Source organism: Aegilops tauschii, chromosome 7, assembly GCF_002575655.3.
Source record: "Aegilops tauschii subsp. strangulata cultivar AL8/78 chromosome 7, Aet v6.0, whole genome shotgun sequence".
Lineage (NCBI taxonomy): Eukaryota > Viridiplantae > Streptophyta > Magnoliopsida > Poales > Poaceae > Aegilops > Aegilops tauschii.
Window position 1 is genome coordinate 266,854,963 of NC_053041.3, and position 9,407 is coordinate 266,864,369.

The 9,407-nt window shown below is 42.7% G+C and overlaps 1 long non-coding RNA gene across 1 annotated transcript; it reads left to right on the forward strand.

Annotated features, from left to right (window-relative positions):
• Nucleotides 1-1,194: 1,194 nt before the first annotated feature.
• Nucleotides 1,195-8,096, forward strand: LOC109741764 (uncharacterized). The gene is made up of 6 exons (XR_012188496.1): nt 1,195-2,099; nt 2,307-2,395; nt 2,813-2,862; nt 3,845-4,030; nt 4,158-4,297; nt 7,398-8,096. It is a non-coding gene; the product is annotated as an uncharacterized lncRNA (long non-coding RNA).
• Nucleotides 8,097-9,407: the final 1,311 nt, after the last annotated feature.

The following is a 9,407-nucleotide window of genomic DNA, read 5'->3' on the forward strand; positions in this document are numbered from 1 at the left end:
TCTCGCTCAAGCACATAACATATGGTGGGTGAACAAATTACTATTGGGCAATTGATAGAAAAACACATAGTTATGACGATATTCAAGGCAATGATCATGTATATAGGCATCACGTCCGAGACAAGTAGACCGACTCTGGCCTGCATCTACTACTATTACTCCACCCATCGATCGCTATCCAGCATGCATCTAGGGTATTAAGTCTCTACTCCTAATGTCTTAGTTGGTAGTCTCCATTCCGGGTTTATTTTCGTCCCACCACTTTCGTCCGGTTTTTTTTCATCGGTTTTTTTTCGTCCCCTTCTCGCACCCCACCTCACGCACGCACCAAAAAAAAAACCACCACGCACAAAACACCGCTCCTCTCGATCCCCTGATGCGATCTTCCTGGAACCGTCGCCTTCGCGGATCCGCCACCGCAACCATCGCCTTGTTCCCGTGCGCCGCCGTCGCACCCTCTCCCAGCGCCCGAGCATCCCCGTCGCTCCCTCTCCCAGCGCCGCCTCCGCCGCCATGGCCCCTCCCCTTGCGCCCTGAACTGCCTCGCGCACTCGTCGCCCGTTATACCACAGAGGAGGCGAAGACAGCGGCAGCGCGCCGCCTACTTCGCCGGTCGCCGCCTCGGCTGCACTCGGCGGGCGCCACGCCGTCTCCTCTCCATGGGAGTGGCGGATGGAAATATATCAACGATGGGGTGTGGTTCGTTCCTGTCAGGGTTTTTTCTTTGACGCTGCTGCTCCTGGAGCACCAACTCAAAATTTTCTCATATACTGGTGTTGCCCGAGCACGAGCACAAGGCGACATTTTTGCTGGCCATCTTGTTCAACACCTGCTGGTATGTGACCTGTTTGATGAAATGCTGTACCAACATTGTTCTTGGATTTTTTTTATTGCTGGTTGAGTTGAGACATTGCTCGTCAGCACACATGAATGAATACTTCTTTTTGGTGTTTGAAAAAAGTAGGGGAGGGGGAGGAGGCCGGCAACAGGAGAAGGCGCATGCCAGCGAGGAGGGCGAGCAGAAGGGTGCGGTGGAGGACGATCAGGGGGAGACGTACGTGCCGTCGGGATTGGTCTCCTCCTCTTTCATATCGCTTACTTTTGGAGTTCTGAAGTTAATTGTTCATAATGCTTATTTGTAATGCATTTTTTGAAATCTAATCGCTTATTCTTTGTGATGTTTTTGTTTTTTAGGTGAGCGCTCAGGCCTAGGTTTGTGTTGTTCTCGACTTGAGTATATGGGGCTCGAATTGTGATGGATATGAGGAGAGGAAAGAAGGTTTGGTATGCAACTCACAGTTCTCTCGGTATGTTTTCGGTACATGTTCGGAATATCTGCAACTAGGTGCATACAAGATGGATCTTCAAGACATGCTATCTTGTTTCGTAAGTACTGCTATTTAAGGTTAGCCTTGCAGAACTATCTTTTAATGTTCCCAGTTTATCCTAAAGTATTTTAGCCTAAATTTCCTGTCATTTAGATAGATGTGGGTTATGCTAATCTGACTGGTGTTATGGTATTGTAGCTACTGCACATGTCCCTCGATTTCCCAGTTCCATGTGTCAGGATGCTAATATGGGTGTTACTATATTGCCTTCCAGTTTATCCTAAAGTATTTTAGCCTAAATTTCTTGTCATTTAGATAGATGTGGGTTATGCTAATCTGACTGGTGGGTTATGCTAATCTGACTGGTAAGTATGGTATTGTAGCTACTGTACATGTCCCTCAATTTCCCAGTTCCATGTGTCAGGATGCTAATATGGGTGTTACTATATTGCCTTCCATTTTGTAATATGTTATGTTTGCAATTTCTCAGGGCCGCCGCCGCCGCCGTCCATAGCAACGCATAGGCCGCTTGCCCAGCTCCCTCATTCCGAGCACGACACCACGCGTCGGAGCTTGTCGGGAGGCACGGAAGGACGAACAGAGTTCTACCGGTGATCCGTGTTGTCGCTGACAGTGTCATAGGATCTGCGGTGCACGTGGACAAGGCGATGGGGCTGCCAACCTACCTCCTCTTCACCACAGCGCGTGTGGATTCTTGGGCTACCTCAACTTGGATCAACTTTTTCAAGAGGGGATGCTTGCCATTCAGAGGTAAATGGTGCTCTTCAATTTTGTTGTTGTTTGATTTGGCTTGCAGTTTCTACAAATGATGTGAGGCTTGGCTTTGGGTAGTACATCATCTGCTCCAGTGTCTAATTGCACGCATAACAATCACTTGATTTATGCGCTTCAACCTTCAAATAGTTTGTAATTTATAGAATTCACTATGGCACTTGTTCATTCATGTATATGTGGCAGGATCTGATGGAGAAGATAAAGACAACTAATACGCTGAAAATGATTTTACATCCTGGTTCGAAAAGTAAAAGGGAAATCTTCGAGTAAAGGTATGTTCTACTGCAAAGGAACTTCCCGAGGGATCCCATTGAAATTGAAAGTATGTTTCTTTTTTTATTCCTAGATTTTGAGCATCTTGAAGGTTCATCACTTGATTTTCACTACTACATCATGTTTTATGTAACTCCACACCACCAGAGTCTGGTAATGCAATTCCACCTCCCTTTCTTTGTTCTGAGTCAATGTTAATCATCCGACCGGAGTTGGTCAATGCTAGAGGATTTGGCTTGGTGGTGGCATTGCATATAGCAGCTTGTGGAATGGTAATGTTGCTGCCGTAGCCTTGATTGCTTTGTAGTTTCATCCTAGGAAGCATTTAGGCTGTTATGAACCTGGATGTTTCACTTTAGGTTGGTTAATTCAACTTCTTGATGTCAGTGACGTATTGTTTTTCTTTAACCTGCTAGGAGTCTTGGGTACTGTCATGGTGATGATGTCAAACAACCTTCATCGACAGGTACAAATAGTTTAGGTTGTGTTTTGCCTTGTGTTATCCCGTCTCTATTTTTTTATTCATGTACCTTTGTATAGTTGTATCCCCTTTTAAACAGTAGAGATTTATTGGCCAAGAGAAAATCTTGTTACATTTGAGGCTAATATCTTGCTAATTTCAGTTATGTTATTGTGAAACCAAGACCTTGGAAAATACCGGTTAGTGATCCTAACAAGTATTTGTGTGCAGTATACTAAGATTGTTATGTCTTGCTTTAAATCTTCCTGTATATAAGAAAATTTAAAGTAGCACCGGAACTTCTTAAACTAACCAGCCAACAAATATATCAGCATATTCACGGTTAAGACAACTCACAAATAGAAATATTTTGCTGGCAATATCTACCTAATACGACTGAAGATAAATGTTCTTGATGTGTGCCGCTTGGATAAGAGATTTGATGATGCTAATTGAGAACTTTACCTGACCAATAATCCGCGACATTGTGATGGTTGCATAGATTAGAAAATGAATGGACAATGTATTTTTTTGCCATCTTAATGTTAAATAATTACCCTGTACCTTAGTACCTATAGATAATATTTTTGTATAGCAAAGGTGATGGCTAGATCATAAAATTGGCGGATTTGCATGCCTGATATGAAAGTACAATTCGTACTCATAGTGAGATTTTTTATCGCTCAATATATCAGATGCTTCATTCTTGGGTGTTCATTGTATATCTTATTACGATGAAGACATACTTCCCATTGTGTTATCCTGCCAATGAATGTATTCAATTTATAGTGTAGTGGCTAATTTCATGAACTAAATAGGTGTTATAGAATTTTTTTTCTTTTCATTTTAATTGTGTATATGTAGTTCTGCACAACACGCCTTCTTGCTGAGTTATATCAACAGAAGCCAGTATGCTAAAATTAACAAAGCTCTTATGCGACATTTACTTATGTGATGTGGATCAATCTAAACAAGTTTTTTTGGTTAGTTTGTCTATTTTTTCAGGGATAAACTGCCTTAACCGAAGCAGCATATGTTGGAGAATGTAGATTCAGCTTTTGTTTCAGTAGCTTTGGAGGTATCCTATATGACTATGAGTGATATACTCTCCTGTCTCCTCCCTCCATTTTACTCGAGTTAACCCCTGTACGCACATCTCTACGTCTGCCTTCAGGTGCTTTTCCATTTGCTACATATAGTGTAGTTTTATGTATTTTCAAGCTCTTACTGTACCAGACTAAGTGTGGTTAAGTAAATCGCTTTTGCTCTCTCTTCGGTCTTTCTATTCCGATGTCTCAAAGGAACGGGGTGATACGTGATATACGTATACGGGTAAGGAATGCTGGTTGTCTGTGATTTTCATGGTGGTGGAAAGGAATGTGCGAAGAGACAAGCTGCAGGGACCATATGATGCAGAAGGAACGGAGACGGGCCATGCAAGGTATGTCCTCATTTCACGACCCCCTCACGCAGTGACTGCTCCCGAAACTATCCCAGCCTCACAGTGTCATCTCCTACACGCATCTCCCTGTTAGGCCACCGAAATCAATATCCACTTAATTTTCCTTCTTAATCTTATAAAAAATATTAGAAAATAAAAGTTCATGTAAAATACAAAGCACACACACAAAAGTTATTAGCGAAAACCAAGCTGCCGCTTAACCCTCCCTTCGGTCCCCCCCACCCATCCCACCCACCGACATCGGCAGGCATCACCAAGCAAAGCCCGATTGGCGGTTCTTCTAAGACTGGCGCAGGATGAGTGGTGCGAGCGGTAGCGTTGTGCTTGCGTGGGGGCGGGCGTTCAGTTGGCGGTGTTGGCTTGCTTTCGCGGTGTGGCGATGACATGGGGCATCTATCGGTGGCGCGTACACATCAGTGTCTGGTGGGGAGGTTGGTTGGAGGGATGAGAGGCTTCGATGATGGTCGAGCCACGTGTTGATGTCATGGGGTCGCCGATCGTGGGTGCATATCACACCTTCTCCTCACCTTTTCGTCGATCGAGTGCTTGGTGGCTCATATGTGACAATGTCCGGGGCTGCCGATTTGACAAAGCTGGGGCCTTTGGATGATATCGGGGTTGTTTGGAGGCAAGGTGGCGGCCTTGGCGGTGAGGGAGGCGGTGTTCATGAGTAGAGCGCACGTCTCGGGTGCGGGCTGCCTGCCATGGCCACGCGAGTGGCATGGTCGTTCGTGTATGTCGTAGAATGGCCTTGGTGCTGCTGGTGCTTTGGCGTCTAGCAGTACTTGCTTCGGCAGAGGTGTGTGAGTGTCGATATGCATAAGTTGCATGATTTTTGCCAGGTCGACTTGTTGCGTCCGCGGGTGTCGTTACCTCCTTGAAGGTTCCTTCGTGGTCGCTCCATGTTCTTCGTGTTGCTCCTTGTGAAAATTAGATCCTCGGGATCAAGCGGTGGCGACACTCCAGTGGCATATCCTTCTTATAGGCACCAGTTTAGAGTACATGCTTCGTCGGCGTGCGGTTTCACCTCTTCGCGGTTCCTAGCTCATGGTGGAGGTCTCGGTGCAGTCGAAACGATTGGTCCATCTGTAGTGTGCTCGGTGGTTGATTGATGGGTGTTGTTGTTCCTAGCCACCCTTGTTTTCTTCCTTGTGTTTGTGTTGTGTATGTGGTGGTGACGTGTTGTATGTGGTTGCGTGTATATTAGTCGTTGCTGCAGGATAAGTTTCTTTTTCAGTAAATTCTTTAGTTGGCCCGTAGCAACGCACGGGCACTCTACTAGTATAAAACAGAGTAACGCCTTAAGCAAGATGACATGATGTAGACAAAGTAAACCCAATCAATATGAATAAACCCTGTCGTTTATCCTTAATGGCAACAATGCAAATACATGTCTTGTCCCCTACTTTGTCACTGGGATAGAGCACCGCAAGATTGAACCCATCACAATGCACCTCTCCCATTGCAAGATAAATCAGTCTAGTTGGCCAAACCAATGGATAGATCAGAGAGAAATACAAAGCTATAACAATCATGCATAATAAAGTTCAGAAAATACTCAATTAATATTCATGAATAATTTGATCATAAACCCTCAATTCATCGGATCCCAAAAATACACCGCAAAAGAAGATTACATCGAATAGAACTCCAAGAACATTGAGGAGAACATTGTATTGAAGATCAAAGAGAGAGAGAGAAGAAGCCATCTAGCTACTAGCTATGGACCTGTAGGTCTCTGGTGAACTACTCATGCATAATTGGAAGGCGGCAAGGATAATGTAGAAGCCCCCCGTGATCTATTTCCCCTCATGCAGAGTACCGGAAAAGGCCTCCAGATGGGATCGCGAAAGAATAGAAACTTGTGGCGGCGGAAAAGTGGTTGGGGTGGCTCTGCGTTGGTTTCTCGATTTTAGAGAATTTATAGAGGTGAAATTAGGTCAGACAGAGCCCCGTGGGGCCCACAAGGTAACAAGGCGTGCCAACCCCCCTGGGCGCGCTCTGTTTCCTTTCCGTCTCCTCGATTGCCATCTGGTCTCCCCTGAAGCTTCTAGGGTCTCTCTTGTCCAGAAGAAAATCGTCAAAAAGTTTCATAGCGTTTGGACCCTGTTTGGTACCGATTTCCTAGGAAACCAAAAACAGACAAAAAAACAACTGGCACTAGGAACTCGGATGATACGTTAGTCCCAGAAATTGATATAAAATAGCATATAATTGCATATAAAACATCCAAGATTGATACTATAATGGAATGGAATAATAAAAAATTATAGATATGCTGGAGACGTATCAAGCATCCCCAAACTTAATTCATGCCCATCCTCGAGTAGGTAAATGATAAAAATAGAATTTTTGATGTGGAATGGTACCTAACATGTTTATCATGTAATCTTTATTTTATTGTATGAATATTTGGATCCAAAAGATTCAAAGCAATAATCTATAATTTGACATAAAGACATCAGTACTCAGGCATACCAACAAACAATCATGGCTTTCAAAATAAAAATGCTAAAGAACACCATTCCTACAAAATCATATAGCCTTGTCATGCTCCATCTTCTTAACTCAAAATATAAATCATGCACAACCCCGATGTCAGCCAAGCAATTGGTTCATACTTTTTAATGCGCTTCAGCTTTTTCAACCCCCACACAATACATGAGCGTAAGCCATGGACATAGCACTATGGATGGAATCGAATGCGGTGGTGGAGATTAATAAGGGGAAGACAAAAAAGGAAGATAGCTAGTCTCACATCGACGCGGCTAATCAACGGGCTATGGAGATGCCCATAAATTGATGTCAATGAGAGGAGTAGGGATTGCCATGCAACAGATGCACTAAGAGCTATAAATGTATGAAAGCTCAAACCGAAAACAAAGTGGGTGTGCATCCAACTTGCTTGCTCATGAAGACCTTCATATGTATCTAACATATCTATAATTTATGAAGTATTCATGCCATGTTTACAACAATTTTATATGGTTTTGGTGCACTTTTATATGAATTTTATGGATTAACATATTAACCTAGTGCCCAATGCCAATTGTTGTTTTCTACTTTTTTTGTTTTCCAGAAAATCCATACCAAACGAACTCCAAACGTGATGAGACTTTTTGACGATTTTTGGAACATAAGAGACCCCCGAAACTTCGTGGGAGGATTAGAAGACCCATGAGGAGGTGACAAGGCAACCCGACACGCCCATGGGGGTGGCCACACAGGGATACCTTATGGGCCCCTCGTAACTCCATTTTGCGTGATTCCAACTCTGAAAATTCTTATAAATAGGGAACCCCCAAAAAATAAACCTATAACTTCAACTCCACCACCGCAAGCCTCTGTTCTGAAGAGATCCCATCTGGAGGCCTTTTCCGACACCCTGCCGGAGGGGGAAATCATCACCGGAGGCCACTTCGTCATCCCGGTGGTCTCCATGAGGAGGAGGGAGTAGTTCACCCTCTGAGGTGAGGGTATGTACCAGTAGCTATGTGTTTGATCTCTCTCTCTCTCTCTCTCTCTCGTGTTATTGGTCCGGCACGATCTTGATGTAACCATGGGCTTTGTTAATATAGTCGGATCATATGGTGTTTCCCCTCTCTCTATCTTGTTGGGATGAATTGAGTCTTTCCCTTTGAGGTTTCACTATTATCGGATTGAATATTTTGTATTTGAGAACACTTGATGTATGTCTTGCATTTGGATACCCGTGGTAACAATGAGGTGTTCTATTGTATATGTTTTGGCAATCAACTTGCGGATTCCCATGGTGAAATTGGGGTAATCTTGGCATAGAGGTTAATGCACTTTTGCTTCCTACTTTCTTCGATAAAAACTTTGGGGTACTCCTTGAAGTTCTTTGTGTTGGATTGAATATTATGAATCTAAAGTTGTTTGATGCATATCGTATAATTGGCTCACGGATACTTGTGGTGACATTGGAGTATCTAGGTGACATTAGAGATGATTGGTGCGTATCATATGATGTTATTTTAGTATGAACTCTAAGCTGTTTGTGACACTTATAGGAATAGCTCAATAGATTGATTGGGAAGGATAAATTTGAGGTAGTTTACTACCTACAACAATTTCTTCTTATGTTCTCTGCTATTGATAAGAACTTTGGAGTGATTCTTTGTCGCACACTGAGGGATGGTTAGATGATTCAATTATGTTAGCATTGTTGAGAGATTGCACTAGTGAAAGTATGAACCCTAGGCCTTGTTTTCAAGCATTGGTATGCCGATTTTTCTCCATTTTATCACTCGCTACCTTGCCATTTTTATATTTTCAGATTACAAGAACTTATATCTACTAACCATACTACACCTGTATCACCATCTCTTCGCCGAACTAGTGCACCTATACAATTTACCATTGTATTTGGTGTGTTGGGAACACAAGAGATTTCTTGTATTTGATTGCAGGGTTGTTTGAGATAGACCATCTTCATCCTACGCCTCCCACATATTGATAAACCTTAGTTCACCCACTCGAGGGAAATTTGCTGCTGTTCTACAAAACTCTGCGCTTGGAGGCCCAACACGAGTCTAAAAGAATAAGTTGTGTAGTAGACATCAACTCTGTGCTTGAAGGTATATCTTTAGATCTTGCAATTGAATACTTTAGTTTCTTGTTTTATCACTAGTTTGGTTTATAAAAGAAAAAGTACAAAAAATGGAACTGAGGTTGCCTCAGATGCTTTATCTTTATAATGTCTTTCTTCAAAATCATGGATCGGAAAATTGTGCCAAAGTGTTGGAAGAAGAATTCAATAAAATGTTCGGCATAAAATCTTTGAATGATAAGCATGATTGCAATGTTGTTAGTATGAATTCTGTGAATATCCAAAATACTAATGATGATTGCACTAGTCATGATAAAAGGTTTCTTATAAGCATGTCAATTTTTGTGGTGTGCATAAGTTTGTGAAGACATGCCTTATAGGGATGATAGATTTTGTAAGAAGCATAAACATGATAAAACCAATTGGTTGCTTGAAGTAATAGAATCATGAATTTTCTACAAAATTATGCTCTCTTCATCCTATTACTTGTGAACTTTGCAATAGGGTTGGTCATCTTAA